The sequence below is a fragment of the Sorghum bicolor genome, chromosome 8 (genome assembly GCF_000003195.3).
Source record: "Sorghum bicolor cultivar BTx623 chromosome 8, Sorghum_bicolor_NCBIv3, whole genome shotgun sequence".
In the NCBI taxonomy this organism is placed as follows: Eukaryota; Viridiplantae; Streptophyta; class Magnoliopsida; order Poales; family Poaceae; genus Sorghum; species Sorghum bicolor.
This window is the reverse complement of record NC_012877.2, coordinates 52,143,930-52,171,239: the sequence shown is the minus strand read 5'-3', so window position 1 is coordinate 52,171,239 and position 27,310 is coordinate 52,143,930. Positions and strand designations below refer to the sequence as shown.

Genomic DNA, 27,310 nt, shown 5'->3' with positions numbered 1-27,310 from the left:
GTTGTAAAGCACATGTTAGACCAGCTACTCCTCATCTAAAGAAGCTGGATGACAGAAGTGTTCCTATGGTTTACTTTGGAGTAGAAGAAGGCAGTAAAGCACATAGGCTCTATAACCCACAAACAAAGAAAATTGTTGTGAGTAGAGATGTAATCTTTGAAGAGAGTGTTGCTTGGGACTGGAATACTGAGTTTGGTCAAAATTCAGATTTTGTTGAGGAAGAAACTGTGGAGGTAACAGTTCAGTCCTATGGAGGAGTTTTTGGAGGTGGTGCTGCTGATGCAGATGACACAGATGCAAATCCACCACCTGGTAATGTTGAACTTGATGGAGATAGTCAAGGAAACCAACCACAAAATGTTTTAGGGGGAGCACCTGAGAATATGCAGGATGCTGAGAGTGAAGGGGATTCAGTTCAGCAGAATGGAGAAGGTTTGAGTGACAACTTTCAGAGTCACATGTCTGAGTGGGAAAATTCAGAGACTCATGGTACTAACTCAAACCAGGTTGGGGAAGATGATAACATGGATGTTGATCATGATGATGGACCAGTTAGGTTCAGAAGTCTGTCTGAGGTGTATGAACAAACAGCAGAAGTTGAGCTAACATCTGATGCAGAGATAGAGGTGAATGCACTCTTGGCAGTGATGGAAGAGCCAACATGTTTTCAGGAAGCAGCTGGTAATGATGATTGGATGGCAGCAATGGACAGTGAGATCCAGTCAATTATCAAGAATAAAACCTGGAGTTTGGTAAAATTACTAGCAGGGCATAAGCCTATTGGCCTAAAGTGGGTGTATAAACTCAAGAAGAATGCTGATGGAGAGGTAGTGAAACACAAGGCCAGATTAGTTGCAAAGGGGTATGTACAAAAACATGGAGTAGATTACGAAGAAGTCTTTGCACCTGTGGCAAGACTAGACACTGTGAGATTGTTACTTGCAATGGCAGCTTATTGGGGTTGGGAGGTTCACCACCTTGATGTCAAAACTGCTTTCCTGAATGGAGAACTTGTAGAAGATGTTTATGTTTCACAACCAGATGGATATGTGGTGAAAGGCAAGGAGCAGTTGGTGTACAAACTAAGCAAAGCTTTGTATGGGCTCAAACAGGCTCCAAGGGCCTGGAATGTGAAACTAGACAGCTGTCTGAAGAAGTTGGGGTTCAGAAAATGCAAATCTGAACGTGCAGTGTATACAAGAGGGGTTGAGAAGACAAAGTTAATTCTTGGTGTATATGTGGATGATTTGATTGTGACTGGAGGTGATCCAGGAGAGATTGCAGTCTTTAAAGAGCAGATGACTTCAGAATTTGAAATGAGTGACCTTGGAAAATTGTCATTCTATTTGGGGATTGAAGTTGATCAGCAGGAAGACTACATTACAGTCAAGCAAACTAGTTATGTCAAGAAAGTGCTGTCACAGTTTGGAATGGCAGATTGTAATCCAACCAAGATACCATTGAATCCAAGGTACAAGTTGCATGAAGATAAAGGGGGAAAAATTACTGATGCAACTGAGTACAGGAGGATCATTGGTTGCCTCAGATATTTGTTACATACAAGACCAGATTTGGCTTTCTCAGTGGGGATGGCTAGTAGGTTCATGGAGCATCCTACTATGATGCATCTGAATGCAGTAAAGCAGATACTCAGATACTTGAGTGGGACAGTGAACTATGGATTAGTTTATACCAGAGAGGAGAAAGAAGAAAAACTGGTGGGATATTCAGATAGTGATCATGGGGGTGATGCTGATCACAGAAGAAGCACCGGGGGAATGGCTTTTTACCTGAATGTCAGTCTAATTACATGGTGTTCACACAAAGAGAAAACAGTTGCACTATCTAGCTGCGAAGCAGAGTTCATGGCAGCAACAGCACCTGCAATGCAGGCCATGTGGCTTAGAAGCTTGTTGAGTGAGCTGACAAACAGAAAACCAATGTGTGTGACACTCCATGTGGATAACATTTCTGTAATTCAGTTAATGAAGAATCCAGTGTTCCATGGTCGAAGCAAGCATATTGACATTAAATTTCACTATATCAGAGAGTGTGTGGAGCGTGGAGGAGTGAAAGTGAAGTGGATTGGGACTTTGGAACAAAAGGTTGATTCACTGACAAAGGCAATGGCAGTGGTGAAGCTGTCAGAGATGAGACACCTACTCGGGGTCAGAGAGCTTGAGGTGCATCAAGCTTAAGGGGGAGAATGTGGGAGTAAGCTTGCTGCAGGGATGACGTGGAGGTGATGAAGCTGAGCTGGCAAAGCGGGAACGTCCATCAGATTCAAATTTGAATGGGAGCGTGGACGGTTGGCCTCATCAGACGTGGTGACCGCGCCCACGGCGCGTCCTGGAGCAAGCAGTTACATCTACCTACATTTGTATCTTGTTTATTTAAAATTTCCAGTGTGTAACCATGTCTTTTGCTACTGGTATAAGTAGTGTGATGTAAGTGGAGTTGGTTGTAAACATCTATGTACTTGAACTTGTGAAAGGTGAAAAGAGGCGCCGTCACCCTGGCGGTTCCTGTGCTGTTCATGTGCATTGATCGCGTTCCAGTGTTCTAGGCTAGCCAATTCCATCAAATTATCACTGTGATTGTGTTCGTGATTTCAACATCGGCGTCGGCCGTGCCACCCCTCGACGCAACCGGCAGCCGACCTGTTCCATCACGCTGCAACCGGCGGCGGCCCCGCTCCCCTGTGAAGGCAATGCCGGGCTCAGACGGCCCCTCCTTGTCTTCTCTCTCGTCATCTCCGGCGCGCGGTGCCGTGACTGCCGTCCTTGTCGGCCTGTGCGCGTCCTCCTCGTCGACTCAGAACGGCGACCTGTTGACGATGTGATGCATCAGCTTAGTTGTTGGTGGCTCATCGACACTCCTCCTATTGGATGGCGGCCTGCAAGCCTCGCACGAAGCTGCAGAAGAAGGCCACCTACACGGACATGAAGGCCATGGTGTTTATCGTGACCGCCACTGCCGTGGCCGCCTGGTACAACCTGCTGCAGGCGGTGCGCTATTGCGTTGCCCTGGCCATGTTCGGCGGAGGTGACATGGTGCCGGGTCGGCGCGGTGACCCCAGCGGCCACCGAGACCTGGTGCATCTTCTCGTGCGGCCAGGCGCATGGCGTACGTGCTGTTGGTCGTCGTCGCCATCGCTGCAGACGTCCATGGTCACCAAACACAGCTAGCCCGAGCTGCAGTGGATGGGGATCTGCGCCCTCTACGACGCCTTCCGTAGGCAGACTGGCGCCGTCATGGCCGGCCTCGCCGCTGCCTTGCTCGCTTTCCTCTCTGCCAGCAACCTCTTCAGGCTATACCACAACAAAAGCTAATATTGTTTAGTCACCATGGATTATAGTAATTTATTTAAAATTTATCGTCAATCTGATACAATAGACTAGTAATTCATTTTGTAGTACGAGATATTCATGGTACAATTTTTTTTAAATATTCTTTGTGCAAGTTGTCGTAAATTTCATAAGAAACATAGTATAAAATTCTAAGTAAATATGTACAGTATAGAATTCTCATAAACATTTACGGTTAAAACTTCTCGTAACTCTATCCTAGTTACCATCTCAAGCAACTAATATTTCATTAACTAATATTCTAGTAACTTTCCAGTAACTATTTTAGTAACTCTTCATGCTATACGGCAGCATATATTCTAGTAAAAGAGGCAGCATATATTCTAGTAAAAGTACACAGATCTAAACTAGGCCAGTTACTATAATCACGGAACATGCATGCGTTGACTGACTGGATAATCTTTACCATAATGGAATTCTCAAATTATACTTGGTCCTAGTAAAATGTCACCCGCTGTGAGTCCTCAACCATTATATACCCAGAATAATGTACATAGAAATTCGTCTCTATTAAAATCAAGGGCTAACAAAACATCCTCGCTAAATTTGATGGCCATGATTGAACGTGAGAAACCAGGCTTCTCACCCCGTGCCATCCATCTCAAGACTCGCAACCAGAGACCGCACACGATCGAAACCGAGACCACGCAAGATCGAGAAAATAATCAACGAACCCAAAAAAAATACATTGTTGGAGACCTTCTGGGTTGCCGCCGAGACAACACACGATCAAAGCATCATCAATGAACCCAAAAAATACATCGTTGGAGACCTGCTGGCTGCCGCCGCGTCCATCATCAATCCTCCGCGGCCAAGCTGCGTCCGTTGCGCCGATCTGAGGGCCGATCATCCGAAGCATCATCAAGTAATCAACGAACCAAAAAAACAACGTTGGAGTTGGAGACCTGCTGGGCTGCTGCCACATCCATCGTCGATCCTCCGTTGTCATCATGGTCAGCTGCGTCTGTTGCGCCGATCGGAGGGCCGATCATCGCGGCCACGCTAGCTGAGAGTCGATCGGAGGCGATAGCTATGTGGATCCCGTACTAGAAATATTTATAAGTTGTGGTTTATGGATGATTAATTTTATGGAATATTAGACTGGATCTTCTTTATCTGACCATGTGTAAGTGCATTCGTCCCCGATGTGGGTTTTGATAATTAATGACAATCAGATTGGGACTAACATGCCTATCAAGTATAATCTACAGGTCTTGGTTCAGTTGTGGAATTGAACGAAAACATTTGGTGATCCACAGCACCCCTATATATATAACTCCTTCTGTTCACTTTCCTCTTTCCTCCCATAAATGGATCCTTGCTTCCATCTTCTCTCATGCAGACCCTGGCACGATGGATACCGTGATTCCCTTGCCTCGTCGCTTTCTGTTTAACATCCATTGTCTTGTGATCTCTGAATGTAGGGTTATGAGCTCAATGCCTCTTCGCTATGCTACAGCAAAGATTAGCGGTAAGCAGCTGGGCATCCTCGTCTCATGTTTCATTTCTGCTTTTTCTTATGCCTGTAAGAGATATAAGTACTTAATAAACGATTACCAATTCTTAAATATAAAGTGCTGGTTTGCCCGAGTGGTTAAGGGGGAAGACTTAAGATCTTCTGCACTGTAGTGCGCGTGGGTTCGAACCCCACAGCCAGCAATATATTTTTTATTTTTTCTTGTGTTACAATTTCTTTTTAAAAAAATACCCAGCATTGGACGTCTTTTATTTCTTTATTTTTGTATTGCATTGCATTGGACACTTCATTGCAGCAGTAATACACCTTGTTGCATGGTCACTTGAACAACTCGTTTTTATTTTTTTAAAATCTAGCAATAGTTGGACATCGTTTTTATTTTTACTTTACTAGCAAACATGTTGGTTATAACAATGATAAATAGGTGAGCGAGTGAGTGTAATGCTTTTTTTCTCTCCTTTCATTTACACACATGACTTCGTCTAGTGGAGGAACCTCCATATTTTGTTCGTTTGACTGATAAATCATGGTAGAAAGTACTATTAGCTGATTTGTTGCGAGAGAAAAATTACTGAATGGTTGGCAGATTCGGCTGATAACCTTAGGTGTTGAAAGCATAAAAGCATAATATATGAAACATAACAACAAGGCAAGGCATATATCTCAAAATAGCGATAAACATGAGACAACATGTGAAATAACGAATCATAACTACTAAAACATATAGGCAACAACATATTAAACGACTTGACTGAATAAATGAAACAAACAGATAGAGCATATATCTTATAGCAGAAACAGACACAAGATATAAACAGAAACGACATGATTGAACATATAAAATATACTTAAGGCAGAAGGCGAAACAACATAGATGTACTACTAAAACAAGTATGTTATGAAAGACGAAACACAGCAGGAAGATGAACAGATCATACCCTCTCATGCGCTCCGAGGATCCCAATCCTTGTCCAACTTCTATGATGTAGAGAATGAATGTCGGTGTTTCCCCCCGGGGGGTCACACCAATGAGTAAATTTGTGTGCGTGCTCCCTTTTCCAGATGGTGATGCAAAAAGAAACAAAGATTTATCCTGGTTCGGGCAAGAGAAGGCCCTACGTCCAGCGGGGGGGAGAGTTTGTATTATTCTGCACCTAAGTGCTTGTACAGGGGTGAATACAAGCGTGGTATGGATGGAGATGGAGTGAGTTCGCTCTACTATGTGTGTGTTGTCTTGTGTTGTGTTCCTCCCGGGCCTCCCCTTTTATAGTTCCAAGGAGAGACCTAGGGTACATGTATAGGCGTCAGAGTAGGGGTCGACAGAGGTATGGCGCGCTGACCTACTCGAGGCCTCCGTACCGGCGTGGTTTCGAGCCATCCTGTCCTAGTAGCTTGATGATGATTACGCGTGCCCCGGTATCCCGCTCTGCGCACCGTCCTGGGCTGGCTTATCTGTTGCATGCCTGTACGTCTCGGTGACAGATGCGTCGGAGTGGTTGTAGTGCTGTCATTCGACGCCTGACTCTTCTCCAGGAAGGAAATGTTCCTACTCGAGGGTCTGGTGCCGTATAATGCCTTGCCAACCAGAGCGCTGACCTCAGACGTCTCGAGGGGGGTCTTGATAAGACGTTCCGACCCACTCCCTGCGTCCTGCCATGTTCTGGCTGGTTTGGTGGGGAAGGCTGTAAAAAGAATGATGGGACGGGTGCCTGTTTCCTATCACGTTTCCCGTGACCTGCGGGTTTGGTGAGAACGCGGCAGGCGCATTAAATGCCCTGGTTCCCGTGCCCGCGTCAAGCGGCGGGCGGCGTCCTTGCGCTCGACGCCTTCTGATTCGCTCGAGCTCGTTTCCGTATTCGACGGTAGCCTGTGCTCGAGATCTGGTTGATTCGCAAGATGCCCTTTCCGTCCTCGAGGCTATGGCCGTCGAGGACCATACGTGTGACTGGGTAGAGCGTCGAGTTGGAGGCCTCTACTTGCGTACGGATACTCTTGTCATGTACATCAGTTAGGGTACCCCTTACTGATATCCTCGACAGTAGCCCCCGAGTCTCCATTTGAGCGCTGGCGCTCGAGTGGAGGCTATACTTTTGTGGTCGAGGTACCGTGGGGGCACGCGAGCGACCCCGCGGGGGTAGCCCCCGAGCCCTTGGAGGAGTTTTTGACTCCTTCGAGGGTTATATCGCCTAATTTGCAGAAACGCTGTCGACACCCATGGTGGAAGGTTCTGATTGACTCATTTTGTGCAGGGGTTTCGACGTACTCTCGATAGAGCGAGCGTCTTCCACCCCAGATTGAGCTCCTAACGGGTAGTCCAAGTGAGAACCTGTGCCCCTTTCGAGGGCGTCAGCTGTAGCCCGGAGGCGTTCTCATAAAGCGGGGTCGACGTGGTCGGGGATGCTGGTCTCGTTCGATAGAGTCCAGTGGCTCGATGCCTCCCGTCAGGGGGATTCCTCTCGACTGTCTCGACCCTACCTTGGACATCCCCAGCGAGTTCTCGAGGCGGGCCTCGATTTTCGACCACTCGCCGGGCATCCCTGACTCTGGTGCTCGAGATCGGCTGTCAAACCCTTTCGACGGGTCAGCCTGCGACCTCTCGAGACTTTTATGGGTACGTACCTTGGCTTACAAGGGAAGGAAGAGGCCGTGGCGGTTCACCTTTTTGCCCGTTGGGCGCGTCTTTTCAAGCGGGAGCCGTTGCGACACTGTATCGACGCAGAATTCGTAGCGTCCCGTCTGTGAGAGGAGAAAGACCGTTAGGCGGCGCATTTATGGGGGGAGTTACCATGTTTATCGGATCTGTCCGTTGGTGGGTCGTTGCTTATAAATATCCCGTGGCCTGGTTGCCGTTCTCCCTTCCGCCTTCTGCCTCCATTCTTGCCTTAGCTCCCTTGCCGTCTCACGCGCGCGCGCGCTCTCGAGTAGTAGCGAATCCGCCTTTCTTCCACCCAAAGATGCCTGTGAGACTCGTCGCCGTCGACGACTGGCGCCCGTCGTCGATGACGGAGCGCCGGCTGCTGGAGCTCGAGAGGGAGGGGCTTATGCGCCCCGCACTTCATCGTCGTGACCGGAGTGGATTGCGCCGGCGGCGGACCACTGGGAGCCCAGGCCGCCCACGGGATATGTGGTCTCCTTCGCCAAATTCCACCGCCACGGCCTGGGCGCTTCTCCGAGTCGCTTCATGCGGGCGCTCTGCCACCATTACGGGGTGGAGCTCCAGCACTTCTCCCCAAATGCCATCACCGTCGCGGCGGTCTTTGCCGCGGTGTGTGAGGGCTATTTGGGGATGATGCCCCACTGGGACCTGTGGCTCCACCTCTATAGGGGCGAGCTCTTCAACGCCCCCACTAGGACCATAGGCGTGAGGAAACCCGTACGGGCTGGGTGCCTCAATCTGGTGTTGAAGACTGGCAAGACGGAGAGGCCGCGCGAGTACATCCCAGTGGGATTGTCATCGAATCACGCTGGATGGGACTCTCAGTGGTTCTACTTGCGGAACGATGACGGCCTCCTTCCTGCCTACACCGGCCGCCTGATCATGGAGCGCCCGGAGAACTGGACGTACGGCATCGTCCAAGTTCATCAATCGCGGCTCGACCCCCTCCTCGACGCCTTGAAGAAATTACGCGTGGAAGGCCTGACCGCCGCTCTCGTCCTCTCGGCCGTCCATCATCGGAGGGTTCTCCCGTTGATGTCTCGGCCGCTGAGGATGGATGAGATGGGTCCCGGCGTTTCGTCCCGGGACCTCAAGGCGTGCCGGATGTCCAACGAGGCTCCAGCGGACGATGAGGTCGCGGCCCGGGTCAGGGCGGCCGTCGCCGGTGACTTCCAGTCGGAGCACATCAATGGCTTCCCCATGAGGCCTGATGTGGGATCAATCGATCTGGTAATTTCTTTTCTTGCATATGGCTTCGATTCTGGATCTCCTTCGATCCCTCTTTAAGGTTGTCTTTGCTCTCGCAGGGGCCGATCGACGTTCGGTCCTCGAGGCCTCCAGTAAAGGAGGATGAGGTCGACCGCGACAAGCGGCGCCAGTCCGCTGAGAAGCAGAAGTCCGCAAAGGACTCAGAAAAGAAGAAGGAGAAGACGAAAAATCTCGATCGCCAAGCGTTAGAGGCGCGTCGAGCAAAGTCCAGGCAAAGGGGGGAGCCTGAAGAAGAATCCCCTAGTGAGGACGACGACGGCGATGGCGACGACGACAGCGATGACTCCGAGGGGATGGCGTCTCGCCTCGACCGGATCCTCGAGGGTCCGCCTCGAGGTGACGTCGACGCCCCACGGACGGGAGCACCAAAAGAGGGGCCAAGCGGGTCTCACCGCTCCCGTGTTGACACCCCTCCTGCACCTGCGCAAAGTTGGGCCGTCCCGCGCCCCCAACCTCCTCCTGCGCCAAAGGCGGGCTGCCGGGCTAAGCCTCAGGCGATGGGGCCATTGACCCGTGGCCGCGCCGCGGCCTCCGGAAAGGGGGAAACCAGCCGCAGGAGCGCTAGCCCTGGCGGTCGCCAAGTGGGAGATGCTGAACCGAGGCCTGCGCCCGTTCGCGAGGGGCCTGGAGCCTCGACGCGGGGCGGTTCAAGGCCCGCCGGTCGAGGTACCGGCAGGCGAGCCGTTCTCCCTGTGGGGTAATGCTTTCGACGCTGTGATTCTCATCCTCCTGCTTCTTTGTGTTTTCTCGTGTAACGGTCTCTCTTATGCCCATTTTTCTTTCCTCAGGTTGAAGCGGATGCTCGAGCAGGCCCAGCCCTCGATGGCAAAGAGGCTTAAAGTGGGCGCGGCCTTCAAAGATTCGGGTTAGTGGCTCATTCCCATCGTTACGGGAGTTATGTCGTTCTTGTGACGACTGACCTTCGCTTTTGTGTGTCTTATAGGCTCCTCCGATCCTCGACCGCCGACCGGTGCTGAGAGCACCCCGCCTCGTCCCCTGGTGGGTGAGTCCGCCCCATCGTCGCCAAAGCGGGTCGAGGCGCCTCACCCCCAAGGGCAGGAGGGAGCCCCCGAGCCTCCACGATCAGGGGCTGAGGCAGATCCTATCACTATAAGTGACAGGTCTGGCAGCTATGGGTCTTCGAGGGACGCCCGTCCTATGGACGAGGAGGTCGAGGCCTCTCCCACCACGAGGCGGACACCTTGGCCCATCGGGCTCCACTCTGTCGAAGAGGAGAGGAAGAAAGAGGAAGAAGAGCGTGAGTAGAAGATGCGGCAACAGCCGCAGGAGGAACTACAGCTGCAGCCGAAAGGAGGAGAGGAGGGGCTGCCGCCAGCAGGTCCCCAGCTCGAGGAGTCGCTGGAGCAGGACCATCGCCAGGAGCTGCAGGAGCTCCAGGAGCAGCAGCAGAGGGGCCAGCAGTTGGAGGAACTGCTCGAGCCTCCTTCTCATAGTCCGCCCCAACCAGTGCCACCAGCGCCGCAAGAGCCTGGAAACCAGGAGGAGGGTCTGCCAGTTTTTGGTCCTCCGACCCCGGTGTGGCTCCGTCCAGGGGCGCCTGCCTCGATCCCAGCACAGTCGGGGCGGGCGGACGGCGTGGTGGCGCTCGCCTGCATGATGCGTACCCCCGCCGACCCCGAGTCCGAGATCAGGAGGACGATCTATATCATGGACGGAATCGCTTCAGGGTTCCTCCGGGGGCGTCGATCGTGGGAGGAGCGCGTCCCCGCCGAGGAAGATGAGATCGGGACGTTGGGTGGCGGTGGTGGCAGCGAGACTGGGACGTGGAAGACGGTGATGACGACGGGCGGTTCCCCTCTCTCGTCAACCTGTTCCTGCGCCATGGGGGGTCTCTCGAAATCGTCGAGGAGCTCATCCGAGGCGTCAAGGCGCGCACCGACCAGGAGATGGAGAACTGGTGTCCCAACCGGATCCGCATCCGGGCTTCCACCGATCTGTCCGAACCCAACATCTTCTTAGACGACCGGAAGGAGGCCGAGAAGTGGGAGCACGTCGAGGAGCTTCGCCTGTGGATGAAGCATACGGTGGGGCTCCTGTCTGACGTCGTTAACAACGGGCTCAGACCAGCATACTTTGTAAGTGTTTTTTAGTCCTTAATCCTTATAGAGCGTTTGGTTTTGTGTTCTAACTGCTCGATCGCCGGCTCGCAGGACCTGAAAGAGACTTCCCGCATCAAATCGAGCTTCATCCACGCCACGAGAGGCGGCTGGGAGCAACTCCCCATCTCAAGGACAAACTCCTGGAGTCATAGGAGAAGCTCCTCAAGGCCTACAAAGATCTTTTGGCACTTGAGGAGGAGAAGAAGGAGAGGGAGGCTGCTCTGGCCGAGGCTCGAGAGGCCTTGAGGAAGGCGGTGGAAGAAGCTACGCTGCTGAGGGAGCGGGCTATTACGGTTGAGGAGGCTGCGTCTAAGGCCTGGGACGAGGCCTTGACCTACAAGAGTGTGGCTGCTGACCTAGACAAGGAGAAGAGCTTCCTCCAGACTGAACTTGCCTCCGCCCGAGAAACCTTCCAAAGGATGAAGGTGGAGTGCGTGAATGGCGAGATCGCTCGGAGCGCCGCGGAGGAGGCCAGAAAGAAGGCTCTTGAGGATCTCGAGGTGGAGCGGGCTCGATCCCACAGCCTCTTTGACGACGTCGATCGTTTGAAGAGAGCGCTGTTGGAAAAGGAAGGAGCTATCACACAGGCCGGTAAGGTGATCGAGGACCTGCGCGTCACCAACACCGAGCTGGTGCGCTCCAATAAGGAGATTGAGAGAGCCAACACCAAGCTGGTTGGCGAGAATACGGCTCTGGAGGAGAGTATTCACGGTACGTTTCTATTGTCGAGTTTTCTTTTCGAGGTGTGCTTTAGCTAATTTCTTCGTGTTGGCCTTTGCAGGGCTTAAAGACGAGCTGCTGGCCGCCCAAGTCGAGGCCCGTTCCGCCCAAACTCAGCTCGAGGGGGAGGTCGCTTTGAATGGTCGTCTACGGACTGTGATAAGCGACCTCTCGGCCTCCTAGGAGCTCGAGCCTGTTGACGAGTCGAGGGAGGAGGCTCGAGGCGACGCACTCGTCAACCAGCTATGCTACCTTGGTGCTACGCTGAGGGACCGGGTGCGGGACGCCCTCCATACCGGGGTAAAGCGGGCAATGGCAATTGTCTGCTCAGGTTTTTCTTACGATATGGAGGTGGTGTCTCATGGCTTCATCACCGACATTTCCAAGACTGATGCGGAGAACGAGGAGAGGCTCCACGCCTTGATCGACGACGCGGAGGTCCCTGGGGAACGGTTGGCCAAGCTGTTCGAGCCGGAAGTGCTTCCTCCCGAGACTGTGCTTGGGTGCGGACGAGGGCGGTGAGGGCCGTGATGTGGACTGAGGCCTGTGAGCCTGCTCTGGGTGTTTAAGGCCCTTTGTATAGTACTTTGTCATTCTTGTGTAATATTGTGTTTTTAAGTGACTCATAATATCTGTGAATGTTTGCCCATCTTTCCGCTCGAGGCTCCTTTGTTTCCTTTTGCGCCTATGTTTGTATTCCTCGTTTGGTCTTTTGTTTAAGGCGATCTCGATTGCCTCAAGGGTGAGCAAGCGAGTAGAGTTTCCGTAGCCCGGGGGCGTAGGAGTTCTCAGGCTCGTCGTCTCTCGGCCCTTAAGGGGCTCGAGGTGCCTCTACTACTCGACCGTACGAGATTACTGATAGGAACGAAAGGATTACTTGGTTTTTTCGACACTTGGGGGGGCAACACCCCCTTGCTAGCCCCCGAGGGGGTGTCGACTATGATGGGTCATAGTTGGTACTCCCTTCTAACGCCGAGATTTCGACTCGTGAAAAAATAAATTACTCGAAGGAAAGATCTTATTCATTCATGCATTCATTCACAAGGCCTTGGTACAGAATGTACATGGGAACATAAAGCTTTGAAATTCTAGGGGTAGAATCGACGTAGCTGTTCGAGGTTCCACGCGTTGGTGAAGATCGCCCCCTTTTCGTCCGCGAGCTTGTATGTCCCAGGCTTCAGGATCTCGGCCACCACGTATGGGCCCTCCCAAGGTGGAGTCAGCTTGTGGCGTCCTTGGTTGCTTTGCCACCGCCGTAGGACGAGGTCACCCACGTTCAAGTCCCTCTTGCGCACGTGCTTGTCGTGGTAGCGTCGAAGCTTCTGCTGGTATCTAGCGGAGTTGAGGAGGGCCATGTCTCGAGCTTCCTCGAGTTGGTCGACCACATTCTCTCGAGTCTCTTTATTTGATTGCTCGTTGTATCCTTTGAGTCGAGGGGATCCATACTCGAGGTCCGTCGGGAGCACGGCCTCAGAGCCGTAGACCATGAAGAATGGGGTGTACTTTGTGGCCCTACTCTGTGTCGTCCTTAAGCTCCATAGGACCGAAGAAAGCTCTTCGACCCATTTCTTGCCGAATTTCTTCAAGCGGTTATAGATCCTCGGTTTGAGCCCCTGCAAAATCATACCATTGGCACACTCGACCTGGCCGTTAGTTCGAGGGTGGGCCACTGCAGACCAGTTCACACGGATGTGATGCTGATCGCAGAAGTCCAAGAACTTTTTGCCGGTGAACTGGGTGCCGTTGTCGGTGATGATGACGTTGGGAATCCCGAACCGGTGGATGATGTCGGTGAAGAATAGGACGGGTTGCTCGGAACGGATGTTGGTGATGGGTCGAGCCTCAATCCATTTGAAGAATTTGTCGATGGCCACCAACAAATGGGTGTACCCCCCTTTCGCCTTTTGTAGAGGTCCTACTAAGTCGAGCCCCCATACCGCAAACGGCCACGTGATGGGGATCATTTGGAGAGCGTGGGCGGGCAGATGCGTCTGCTTGGCGTAGAATTGGCACCCTTGGCACGAGCGCACGAGCTCGATGGCGTCAGCTACGGCCGTTGGCCAGTAGAAGCCTTGTCGGAAAGCATTCCCTACGAGGGACCGTGGAGCAGCATGGTGGCCACAAGCCCCCGAGTGTAGATCCTCGAGGAGTTTTCGGCCTTCCTCTACGGTGATGCAGCGCTGCAAGATCCCTGTTGGGCTTCGTCGGTATAGCTCATTGCCCTCGCCGTAGATTACATATGACTTGGCCCGTCGAGCGATACGGCAGGCCTCGGATCGATCTTCTGGTAGCTCACAGCGGATTAGGCAGTCGAGGAACGGCGTGCGCTAGTCAAACGGTCGACTGGGCCGCTGTTCCACCTCCATTACCTCAGCTGCCATTAGTAGCGCCTCGACGGTGTCGGTTTGCTGGGCAGGAGCGGCTTCGACACCAGCCCCCGAGCCCAAGTCGACGGATGGCTCGGGTAGATCTCTCGAGAACGCGTCAGGTGGGACCGTGCCTCGAGTCGACGCAATCTTAGCGAGTTCGTCAGCCGCCTCGTTGTAGCGTCGGGCGACGTGGACGAGCTCGAGGCCGTGGAACTTATCCTCGAGCCGTCGAACCTCCTTGCAGTACGCCTCCATTTTCGGGTCGTGGCAGCTTGAGGCCTTCATCACTTGGTCGATGACGAGTTGGGAGTCGCCTCGAACATCGAGGCGCCGGACTCCTAGCTCGATGGCAATCTTCAAACTGTTGACAAGGGCCTCGTACTCCGCGACGTTGTTGGATGCGGCAAAATGAATCCTGATGACATACCTCATATGAACGCCCAGGGGCGAGATGAATAGCAGGCCTGCCCCAGCTCCCGTTTTCATGGGAGACCCGTCGAAATACATCGTCCATAGCTCTGCCTGAACCTGGGCTGGGGGGAGCTAGGAGTCTGTCCATTCCGCGACGAAATCCACCATGGCCTGTGACTTGATAGCTTTACAGGGTGCATAAGTGAGGGTCTCACTCATGAGCTCGACCGACCACTTAGCGTTCTTCCTGTGGCTTCCCGACTTTGGATGATCTCACCCAAGGGGAAGGATGAGACCATTGTGATAGGGTGGCCGAGGAAGTAGTGCTGTAGCTTGCGTCGGGCGAGGATTACGGTGTAGATTAACTTCTGGATCTGTGGGTATCGCGCCTTGGTCTCCGAGAGCACCTCGTTGATGAAATAGACTGGCCTCTGGACTGGCAGCGCATGCCCCTCCTCCTGCCTCTTGACCACCACTGCTGCACTGACGACCTGGGCCGTCGAGGCGACGTACAGAAGCAGAGGTTCTGCGGGTCGGGGTGGGACCAGGACCGGGGCAGAGGTCAACGTTTTCTTCAAGTTATCGAGGGCTTCCTCGGCCTCTGGGGTCCAAGAGAAACGCTCGACTTTCTTCAGGAGTCGATACAGTGGCAATGCCTTTTCTCCCAACCTTGAGATAAAACGGCTCAGCGCCGCTAAGCATCCCGTGACTCTCTGCACGCCCTTGACGTCTCGGATTGGCCCCATTCTTGTGATGGCCGAGAATTTCTCGGGATTAGCCTTGATGCCGCGCTGGGAAACGATGTAACCTAGGAGCATGCCTCGAGGCACGCCGAAAACGCACTTTTCGGGGTTGAGCTTGATTTGGTTGGCGCGTAAGCAACTGAAAGCGATCTCGAGGTCCTGAATCAGGTCTCCCCATTGCTTGGACTTGACGACGATGTCGTCGACGTAGGCCTCGACCGTCAATCCTATGTGCTCGCCAAACACGTGGAGCATGCAGCACTGGTATGTTGCTCCCGCATTTCGAAGCCCATACGACATGGTTACATAACAATACATCCCAAAAGGCGTAATGAAAAATGTCGCGAGGTGGTCGGACTCTTTCATTTTTATTTGATGGTAACCAGAATAAGCATCAAGGAAGGAAAGGGTTTCACATCCCACAGTAGAATCAACAATTTGATCGATGCGTGGTAATGGAAGAGGAACTTTCGAACATGCTTTATTGAAAATTGTATAATCGACACACATCCTCATTTTCCTATTCTTTTTCTTAACTAATATAGGGTTTGCTAACCAGTCGGGATGGTGAACCTCCTTGATGAATCCGACCGTCAAAAGCTTGTGGATTTCCTCACCAATGATCTTGCGCTTCTCTTCGTCGAAGCGGCGCAGCCGCTGCTTCACTGGCTTGGAACCGGCTCGAATCTCCAAGGAGTGCTCGGCGACTTCCCTCGGTATGCCTGGCATGTCCGAGGGACTCCATCCAAACATGTCGGCGTTCGCACGGAGAAAGTCGACGAGCACGGCTTCCTATTTGGGGTCGAGGTTGGCGCTGATGGTTAGCACCTTGCCGTCGGAGCTGTTGGGGTCGAGCGGGATCTTCTTGGTTCCTTCTGCTGGCTCGAAACTGCCCGCGTGGCACTTGGGCTCTAGAGCCTCTGCAGCCAGGGCCTCGAGCTTCGAGGCGAGCTCGGTGGAACTCTCGACAGCTTCCCCATACTCGACGCGTTCGACGTCGCACTCGTACGCGTGCTCGTAGGAGGAGCTGATGGTGATGACGCCCTTGGGTCCGGGCATCTTCAGCTTTAAGTACGTGTAGTTGGGGATAGCTATGAATTTGGCGTAGCCCGGAGCCCGGGCGCCCAATGATGGCGTGGTACGTGCCTCAGAACCCCACCACCTCAAAGGTGAGGGTCTCTTTTCTGAAGTTGGCTGTCGTGCCAAAGCAGACCGGTAGGTCGATTCGACCTACCGGTAACGCCTTCTTCCCAGGTACGACACCATGGAAGCCACCAGCGCTTGGTTGAAGCTGCGCCCTGTTGATGCCGAGTAGGTCGAGGGTCTCGAGGTAGATGATGTTGAGGCTGCTGCCACCGTCCATCAGCACCTTTGAGAGTCTGGCGTTGATGATGATGGGGTCGACGACGAGTGGGTAGACGCCAGGGGCGACTACCTTGTCGGGGTGGTCATCTCGATCGAAGCTGATGGGGGTGCTCGACCAGCTGAGGTACTGGGGCACTGCCATCCTTGCCGCAAAGACTTCACGGCGTTCTCTATTGCGTTGCCTTGCGGTCAGCTACATTAAGGGACAACCGTAGATCATGTAGTAGTCGTGGACGGCAGGGAAACCCTCGTCGTTCTTGTCGTCCCCTTTGTTGCCGTTCTTCTCTTTCTTTGGGTCGTCACGGGCGTCCTTCTTGAACCCCAGGCCATCGAAGTGCTTCTTCAGCATACGACAATCCTCGAGCTTGTGGTTTGCCCCTCCCTTGTGGTAAGGACATGGCTCCTTTAGCATCTTGTCGAAGATAGCCCCTTCTGGGGGCCCTCGAGGCCGCTTGCGTTCCATGGGAGCGACGAGATCGTCGTCGAGGTCCTCCCGCTGGAACGGCCGTGTCTTCTTCTTCTTTTTGTTCTTCTTGGGTCCTCGGCTAGGGCCCTCATCATCATCGGCGGGTGGCTTGTCTTTCGTTCCTTCACAGCTGAAGTAGGCGCCGACCGCTTCTTCCCCTGCAGTGTACTTTGCCACTACGTCCATCAGCTCGTCGACGGTCTGAGGGCGATTCCGGCCTAATTCCCGCACCAAGTCTCGACTGGTGGTACCAGAGACAAAGGCTAGGATGACGTCGTGGTCGGGGATGTGCGGCAGCTCGGTGCGCTGCTTCGAGAAGCATCGAGCGTACTCTCGGAGGGTTTCTCCCGACTTCTGCTTGCATTTGTTGATGTCCCATGAGTTACCGGGTCGTATGTAGGTTCCTTTGAAGTTACCCTCGAACACCCTGACCAAATCGACCCAATCGTGAATCTGGTTGGCTGGGAGCTCCTCGAGCCATCTGCGGGCGGTGTCGGAGAGGAAGAGCGGTAGCGGTCTGATGATGGCTCGATCGTCCCCTCGAGCGCCTCCTAGCTGACAGGCCAGCCTAAAATCTGCCAGCCACAGCTCTGGCTTGGTCTCGCCATTGTACTTTGCAATGCTGGTCGGGGGTCGGAACGGGCTGGGCAACGGCGTGCTGCGGATTGCCCTGCTGAACACCCGCGGGCCCGATGGTTCCGGGTCCATCCGGTCCTCGTCGCTGTCGTACCTCCCGACCAGCATTGCAAAGTACAACATGATTGAACATATAAAATATACTCAAGGCAGAAGGCGAAACAACATGGATGTACTACTAAAACAAGTATGTTATGAAAGACGAAACACAGCAGGAAGATGAACAGATCATACCCTCTCATGCGCTCCGAGGATCCCAATCCTTGTCCAACTTCTATGATGTAGAGAATGAAGATGATCTCTCCATTGGAAAAGAGAAATCCGCCCACGCCTACATGAGGAAGACGGTGTGACGGCGCTCGAAGATAACCACGAACAATGACGGCGGTTTGGGCAGTTACGTAGACGCTCCTCGAAAACCTAGTTGTCAATCCCTCATGCAAGGTCTTGAACGACAAGGGTGCTCGAAGATAACCACGAACAGCGACGTCAGTTTGGGCAGTTACGTAGACGCTCCCCGAAAACCTAATTGTCGATCTCTCATGCAAGGTCTTGAACGGCAAGGGCTTCAGAGGCACCTGCCCTCTCGCTCCTCCGTGCACGCGGAGTTACGAGATGGGGATTCCTTCTTTCCTGTGAATCTGTGTTATGAGTTGTTCTCTCTCGTTCTACTAAAGAGACCAGAGTCTCCTATTTATCCTTGTGGCTGGAGAGGAAAGGAGTAGGGAAAGGGTCTCCCAGTTAGTGGCTGAGGAGACATGCATCTGAAGGTTTAACTCAGAGCCTACAATAGTGAGTTGAAACTCCCACAGTAGTGAGTTGAAACTCCCGTAGTTAGTGGATGCTAAAAATTAACACAACCACACCACGCCTCGCCCGCTCGCTACCTGCCTACCACGCTACACCACACTTTTATACTTTTCTTAACTTCTCAATTTAAGAGGAATAATTCTAATCCAGTACAACTCATATTGTCCATAATTACACACCATAGAGTTTATTGATTTATTAAATCTAAATGGGGTTAGCCCATAATAAATCTAACAATCCCCACCAAACTCTAGGTTTGTAATGATGAAGCATCAGAATTATAATTCTTTGATATACCAGTGTTTCGATAGAGACTGTTAAGTTGAACATCCATCTAGAACAAGAGTTTCACCCATTCACAACTGAACAAAAGGACTAAGTCTTGAATTGACAGTTTTGTGCGAGATGAGATTCGCTCAAGTCCTTTGTTGATACTAGGCTGAAAAAGTCATCCCTGTTGTTTGAAGCATATAAGTCACACTTTAGTGCCTTTCATGAGTATTTCAGGATTATCCAAGTCTCATAGACTGTAACCAGTAGTCTGACTCATATAGGTGTACTCCTCAAAAGATGTTCTGTAGGACAACATCTCACCTTTACAAGACTCTTGGAGTACATTAAGGTAAACACCATCCTGCCTTATATATAGGAAAGATGTGCATCAGAAATGAGTAAGAAATAGATCTTTCCTCTCAATCTACTCCTAGCTTGTTTCACCACTCTACTTCATGGAATCTCTGATCACATAGAGCAGGTTACCACTATAGTAGATTTCACATGGGTCTCATACCCATTTCTTTTGGTGCACTTTCTATCACATTGCGTGACAGACCCTTAGTGAATTGATGTGCCAGATTATTCCACGTGTGGACATAATCCACTGTTATAACTCTGGAGGTTTTCAGCTTTTTGATAGATTTAATCTTCTTTTAACATGCCTTGTAGACTTCATATTATTTGTGGAACTGTTGACCTTTGTAATCACAGTCTGTGTCACAGTTCATGGAGATAGTCGGCATGAGTTTTTCAACTACAAGTAAATCCATAAGGAGATCATGAAGCCACTCGGCCTCAGCCCCAACAATGTCTAATGTTGCGAGTTCTGCTTTCATTGTAGACTTTGTTGTTTCGCCAGAAAAATCACTACGCGGGATCTCTTTGTGTTCCATAAGTCGTGTTACTTAGTACTAACATGCGCAGGCGTGCCAGTATACATCCGTATACAAAATAAAATAAATATGCAATAAAACACAAGGGACAAAAGTTCAGGGAAATATCACTTTATTCATTCTCTTGAGAATTACAAAGTACAATCTCCCACTTTAATATAAGTTTGCGCCGAGCTCCATCTGACAGTCAGAGGATTGTGTGGCTTCTGGTTCTTGGGGCCTCTAGAGGCCTCCAGTTAATTACATCCGCAGCGTTGGGCCGCGGAACACCTCCGATTAAGCTATGCCGATAGTCGTAGTTGTCGTCTCCAAGTAAGTAAATAAGAGTCATCTCCATGTATATGCATAAGCACAAATGAATGAAAATGGTGAAGTGCTAGAGCCTCGTCGGCCTCTAGCAAAAAGGTCTCCAGCCTCGTCGTGCGGATCCCATAATGAAGTCAAGTGTTCGGCCTCGTCGGTCACGAACAAATAATTCCGGCCTCGTCGGTCGCGGAAAAGAAACATCCCAGCCTCGTCGGTTAGGGGAGAAAAATGACTTCGTATAGTTCACCGGCCTTGACAGTGCAGGAAGGCGGTGTGGTGATCGTGAGACTTGTGCTCATGTAGTACTTAGGAGATTTCTCCTTGTATGAATTTCTGAGATCATTGGTGGGGCATTTAGTCAGCCATCAATTTACATATGTGCATGAACTCGAGTAACTTGGAATTATTTGCAAGTATTGTACAAAAAAATGAGCTTGGGGCCTAGCCGAGCCTGTAGTTGCTTGGGTCGAGACGTCGACATGGGGCCATCAATATATAATGAACCAGGCAATAACGTTGAGATAGCTTGTTGTTTGTACATACATATGTACTTGGCCCACGTACAACTTGCATGCATGGTACTATAGACTTGGACTTGCTTCTCTATTTGCTTTCTTGACGTGTATATTGTGTATGTATACGTTGGCTTTGAACTTGATTAGCTTCTAGTGTTTGCATACTGATTGTGTTCGTGGACCAACAAAGCCCAGGTGTTGCCAAGCCAAGCAGCCCTGCTGCCGTGGTGACCATGCCTGCCATTCCGGCCATCGCCGGACTCACTGTCGATCGGTGTTTTTGTTGGGCCGAGGGCACCGTATGTTACTGCCGTATATGTCAGAACCACATGTTCGCACATATTTGCCGGACTGTCGTTCCTTTCAGGCTGCCCGTGGATACGCCGTGTTGCCGAGCCGTCGTATGTACATCAAAACAGGGATTTGCATGTACGCCAAGTGTCAAAATTGCACGTTCGCTGGGCTGCCGTTTGTGCCGAACTGCCGCAGTCGTCGTAGATTGCCGAGCCACTGCACGTATGCTTTTCCCAACGCGTCGCGCCGCCGTTGTGGATTTGCCGGGCGTAGACATCGCCACCGGCACCGAAAATGCCTGCCCGATCTTTGCATATGGTCGCCTTGTCGAGATAGTTGCAGGCGCCGCCGTCGTTCCGGCGTCGTCATCAGGACTCAGTGGCCGGCCGTGGACGTATGCACAATCTATGCCACAACCATGCACAGATATATGAGACAAAATAATCAAAACATATAAAGAACCTCACCTTCGAAGTGGGCAGCCATGGTGACGCCGGTGGTGCGGATCGGCTCGCCAAAGACGATGTAGACGAGTTCGCCGGAGACGAAGCTGTAGATGTTCGGCTTGCCGGAGACGAAGCTGTAGATGTTCGGCTTGCCGGAGACAAAGTCGTCAACCTTGCTCGAGATGCGTGTATGTGTGTGCGCTAGGCGGCGGCGTGCGTGCAGCCTGGCGGCAGCGGTGTGGTGTGTGTGCGTGTGTAACAGGGCGGCGGTGTGTTACCGATGGATGGAAAAGCCCTCCCTGAGAAGAGAGAGTTGGCCTCCTTTTATAGGCCAATGCTAGGGTAGCAGGCTAAGACGGTGACGAGTGGAGGCGCCGCCATTGATCTGTTGGCGAGCGGGCGAAACGCCCGGACGCACGCGTAGCCGCACTGCATTTCAAATTTTGGATTAACTTCCTGCTCCGAGCGGCAAGCGCAGGCCAGCTGGGTATTTTAGGCTTTTGAATTTGATCGGTGGAGCTTATCTCTTCGTAGCCTGGGCAACTCGCAAACTTGAAGATGCACGTCCCATGTATTTTACCGTGCTAGCTGACCAGTGGCCCCAACCGTATACGTGTGAGCTTTCTAGCAGATTGATGGTTATCTGCGCTGAGCACTGATGAGAGTACCACGGGCTGCAGTATTGCCGCCCGTATATAGAAGAGCTTCTAAAGTATCGTCCTCGTCCTAAGTACAACACGTGCCGTGTCACACGTTATATTTTACGTACGTATATGTATATAAGGCCGACTTAAGAGATATATCTATATATACGTATGTGTGGACTTGTTGGCTTCCGAGAAAAGAAGCTAACATACACATACCCACGTGCGTGCTTGCATGGGCCATGCATAAGTCTCTTTTCACGGCCTACATTTGAGATTAGTAGCCGCTAATGGCCGGTGCTAATCAGTCCAATTAATCTTCACGTACCCATTCTTTCACGTTGGGGCAAACCGGATGAAATCCTTACGCCGTAGGAATTGCGTGTTTGTACACGTATATACTGGGTAGTGAGCTTGATTAGCAACACACTAATTTTCTTTAAAAGCTAATCATAGGCATGTGCCCACAGGAAAGTACTTGATAGGCCATTCATGAGTTATATACGGTTAAACCAACTTGGATTAATCAAACCTTGCACTATTTAATCAGCCTTTTGCAATCCACAATATTTCATAATATAGCTTATATTTGGCAAATATACTACGCATGGATCGCATTTCCTTTTCTTATAATAATCTATAATATTATGATAATGCCAAAATTTCATCATACATTTGTTATGATAGTCTGCTTGCAAGACTTTTAGGAAACAACGCCACCTCCAAGCAAGAACACATATCGGCTCCTGGCATAAAGCTATTCAGCATCAGAAATCCAGTTGGCATCACAATAGCCTTTTAGCACTCTTGTGTTTCTAGTGTAATTAATACCATATGTTATAGTACCTTTTAGATAGCGCAACACTCTCTCAAGAGCATCCTAGTGATCATCCCTTGGTTTTGAAACAAACCGACTTAGGTTGCACATAGCATATGAGATGTTAGACCTTGTTGCACTCGCAAGATACATAAGTGAACCAATGATCTGGGAGTACGTCAATTGATCCCTTGCAATTCTTCGACTTTTCTTCAATAACATGCTAGGGTCATATGGTGTAGGAGCAGGATCACAGTCACTAAAACCAAAGCGACTCAATACATTTTCCACATAATGGATTGTAACAAAGTTACCCCACCATCACCTTCTCTGATAAGCTTGATGTTTAGAATGACATCAGCTTCTCCCAAATCTTTCATATCAAAATTACTTGATAGAAGTTTCTTTACTTCCTCAATCACATTGAGGTTTGATCCAAAGATCAATATGTCATCAACATAAAGGCACAACATAGTAGCCTCACCCCCACCATATCGATAATATACACACGTGTCAGCTTCATTCACAACAAAACCAGCAGTAGTGAGGGTATTATCAAACTTTTTATGCCATTGCTTAGGTTCTTGTTTTAGGTTATACAATTATTTTAACAACCTGCACACCTTGTTCTCTTGACCATTCGTAGTGAATCATTCTAGCTGATCCATATAAATCTCATCATCCAACTCTCCATTAAGAAAAGTTGTCTTAACATCCATCTGATGAATGATAAGACCATAAGAGGCTACCACAGTTATTAATGTGCGAATTGTAGTCAATCAAGTCACTGGTGATTAGGTGTCAAAGAAATCTTCACCCTCCTTTTGGGTATATCGTTTGGCCACAAGCCTTGCCTTGTACATCTCAATTGTACCATCAGGCCTAAGCTTTTTCTTGAAGATCCACTTGCACCCTATAGATTGACAACCATAAGGACAGTCAATGACCTCCCAAGTTCCATTAGACATAATATAATCCACCTCACCCCTTACTGCTTTCTTCCATAAGTTAGCATTAGGAGAGGAATATGCCTCTCTAATGGTGGTTGGTGTGTCCACTATAAAGTCATCACCAAAAGATTTTGCAATCCTCTATCTCTTGCTCTTTCGAGTGACTATAGTGTCATCCTCCTTAGGGATGTGCATGTGAGAATCCTCAACATGATCTATAGGAATAACCATTTCTTGCTTATGGGGAATTATAGTCTCATGACTTGTTTTACTAGGTATATTTTTCATGGGAAACTCATTCTCAAAAAATATAGCATCTCTTGACTCCATGATAGTATCAACATACATGACTCAAGAACAACTTTGTAGCCATCTCTACATAACATAGATGCACTAACAAGATTCTTCTTTATAGAGGATGCATGTTGCATGCTCTTTGTTGACGGTCAATAACGTCAATATTTATTAGAACTTTAGACACAAGGGAACACATGAAAATACATTAGTCTAGGGTTTAATCTGACAATTTCCAAGAGTTTTGCATATTCTGTATTTTCCAGGGTTTATTTCACAAAGAGCTGAAAAGAGGTATTCTAGTGCATATTTACCACGAAACTCATCCACACTGGAAAACATCACGAGAAGACTGAGGAATGGTCTAGAACACACCCGAAGCAATGAGAGCCACAGAGGAGAGAAGGTGGGGCCGGCCGACCCCACCCTGGGGTCGATCAGCGCCCTACTTCGCCCAATGCCCACTGCCTTCTGAAGTCTTCCTCCCACGCCTCCTTGGAAGGCAAGCAAAGTATCCCTCTGTCGATTTTAAGTCGGTTTGATCTGACGATGCACACAAGATGAAGACGTGGATCGCTGACGTGGCGGTTCCTTGCCCCCTACTCCACCTCGGCCTATATAATGACGCCCAAGGCTCCCCCAAGAGGCATTCTACACCCCGATGCTTCATATTCTCTACATAATTAGGGTTATGGTCCCTCTAGTTGATCTAGTTCTAGTTCATCTAGATCTACTTCATCTAGATGTAGCAATTTGGAGAGACTAGTTCTTCTAGATCTAGTCTTGTTTAGAGATTAGAGAGATTGAGTAGAGGAGTAGAGATTCTGGAGGAGTTCCGGCCTATCGGTGCTTCTTCGTGGCTGTATTCGTCTGGATCCAGTTCCCTCGCCCGGAGCTGCGTTTTGAGGTACTTTTGTACTTACCCTTCTGATTTAAGTAAGCAACTTGTTCTTATTCGTTCATTGGTTCACCACTCATATTGAGTGCTTTGATCTTGGTCATTACTTGGTTGAAGTAGTATTTCGTAGTGTAGGCGTGGTGCCTAGGCTTGTTTTACTTGTGAATGTCCCCTGATCAGCCGGACAGTGGTAGTTCGTGTAGTTGACAGCTGAGTTGATTCCTCTGTAGTCTACTTCGTGTTGATAGGATTGATAGGCGCCCCCCAGAAGTGCCGTAGAAGATTACTCTGTTTCTTCTCCTATTAGGTTACTTGCCCGATAAGACGATATTATACAAAGTTTACCGGAATCGAAACTAGAGTGCATTAGCTATTTTATTTTTCTTGATATGATCTAGACTAATTGTAGGGTTAAGTCTATATACTTTATCATCATTAGAACTGTTCCATGTGGATATGATATTTAAAACCTCCGGGTAAAATGTGACACTGGTATGATATCTGTGCACTTGCGGATAATCCTACTTAAATCTATTTAAATGGAGTGCAGTTAATTTATACCAACACTCTTCAATGGCACTGTCTTCCCCGAAGTAAACTTTAGAATGGCCGTACCAACACCAAGAACATGAGCACGCATCAGCACACACATGAATGTTTGCACCACTATCCATCCACCACTCAGGTGAATTACAAACTGAAAGAACAAATGGTAAAGAATTACCATACCTAGATGTTCCATCTTGAGTCTCAGTAGTCACAACATTAGTTGATTTCTTATCTTGTGTGAACTTGTGATCAGGGCATTCTTTCCCTTGATGATGATGATGTTGTTGTTATTTTTAAACTGTGTTGTTTGAATGGGCTTAGGTGTATTCTCTTGCTTGTTCTGGTTTTTCTTCTTGTTGAACTTGTGAAATTTCTCTACACCACATTAGTAGTAGATGTCTCAACACCTTTCCTAATGTCCTTTGCTCTAACCCTCTCCTCAACATTAAGACTACCAATGAGCTCTTCTACATTGAACTCTTGTATCTTGTGTTTAAGGGAGGTGGCAAAGTCCTTCCAAGAAGGTGGTAACTTAGCAATTATACCGCTAGCCACAAACTTGTCAGGCGAAGGACAAGGAAAAAGTTCAAGTTACTTAGCTAGTGACTAAAACTTATGAGCCTATTTCACTACAGATTTGTTTCTCAACCATCTTGTAGTCATACAACTGCTCTATGAGATACAGCTCGCTACCAGCAACAGTAACTCTAAACTTTTCAATAAGTGCATCCACAACTCTTTCCCTGTAGGGAGAATTATATAGCTTTTCTGGAACTTTGTGTCAAGTGCGCTAATCACTGCACCTCGAAAGAGGTTGTCATCAACCTTAAACTTAGCCTCATCCTCAGGAGACAAGTTCGCAGGCTTACCGTCAGTGGCAAGATAACATGACATAGTAGTTAGCCATAATTTTATCTTAGCTTTCCAAATCAAGAAGTTTTTTTACCATCAAAAGGATCAAGTTTCAACACAACAGCAAAACCTGTGACAGAAAATGCCTATAATTAGATTTTTGGAATGTTAGATAAATAGGCAATTTCCTTATCATTTTAATTACATAAATTAACTTTATGATAATGACAAATAAAAGATTATTAATCATAGAAATCATGATATCACACATATCCATAGCAATATAGAACATGTGATCAATTAACATATGAAGCATGTTATTATTAAAAGCATGAAAGCATAATATATAAAACATAACAATAAGGCAAGGTATATATCTCAAAACAACGATAAACATGAGACAACATGTGAAACGACGAATCATAACTACTGAAACATATAGGCAACACATACGAAATGACTTGACTGAACAAATGAAACAAGCAGACAAAGCATATATCTTATAGCAGAAACAAACATAAGATATAAACAAAAATGACATGATTGAATATATGAAATATAGTCAGGGCAGAACGTGAAATAGTATGGATGTACTAATGAAACAAGTACAATCTGGAAGACGAAACACAATAGGAAGATGAACAGATCATACCCTCTCTTGCGCTCAGAGAATTCCGATCCTTGTCCAATTTCCATGATGTAAAGGATAAAGATGATCTCTCCACCAGAAAGGAGAAATCCACCCACGCCTGCATGAGGAAGACGATGACGGCGCTTGAAGACGACCACAAACAGCGGTGGCGGTTTGGGCAATCGCGTAGACGCTCCCAAAAAATCTAATTATCGATCCCTCGTGCAAGGTCTCGAATAGCAAGGGCTTCGGAGGCACCAGCCCTCTCGCTCCTCCGTGCGCGCAAGGTCTCGAACGTCAATGGCTTCAGAGGCACCTGCCCTCTCGCTCCTCCGTGCGCGCGAAGTTATGAGATGGGAATTTGTTCTTTGCTGCAAAAGTATGTTCTGAGTTGTTCTCGTTCTACCGAAGAGATTAGAGTCTCCTATTTATCCTTGTGGTTGGAGAGGAAAGGAAATGGACATCTGAAGGGTTTAAGTCGAAGTTGAAACTCATGCAGTATTGAGTTGAAACTCCCGCAGTTAGTGGGTCAGTG

At 49.6% G+C, this 27,310-nt stretch overlaps 1 non-coding gene and 1 pseudogene across 1 annotated transcript; both read left to right on the top strand.

The window, feature by feature from the left end:
• On the top strand, window positions 2,889–3,332 carry LOC110437604 (annotated as a pseudogene).
• On the top strand, window positions 4,945–5,027 carry TRNAL-UAA. Its single transcript has one exon. It is a non-coding gene; the product is annotated as a tRNA-Leu (tRNA).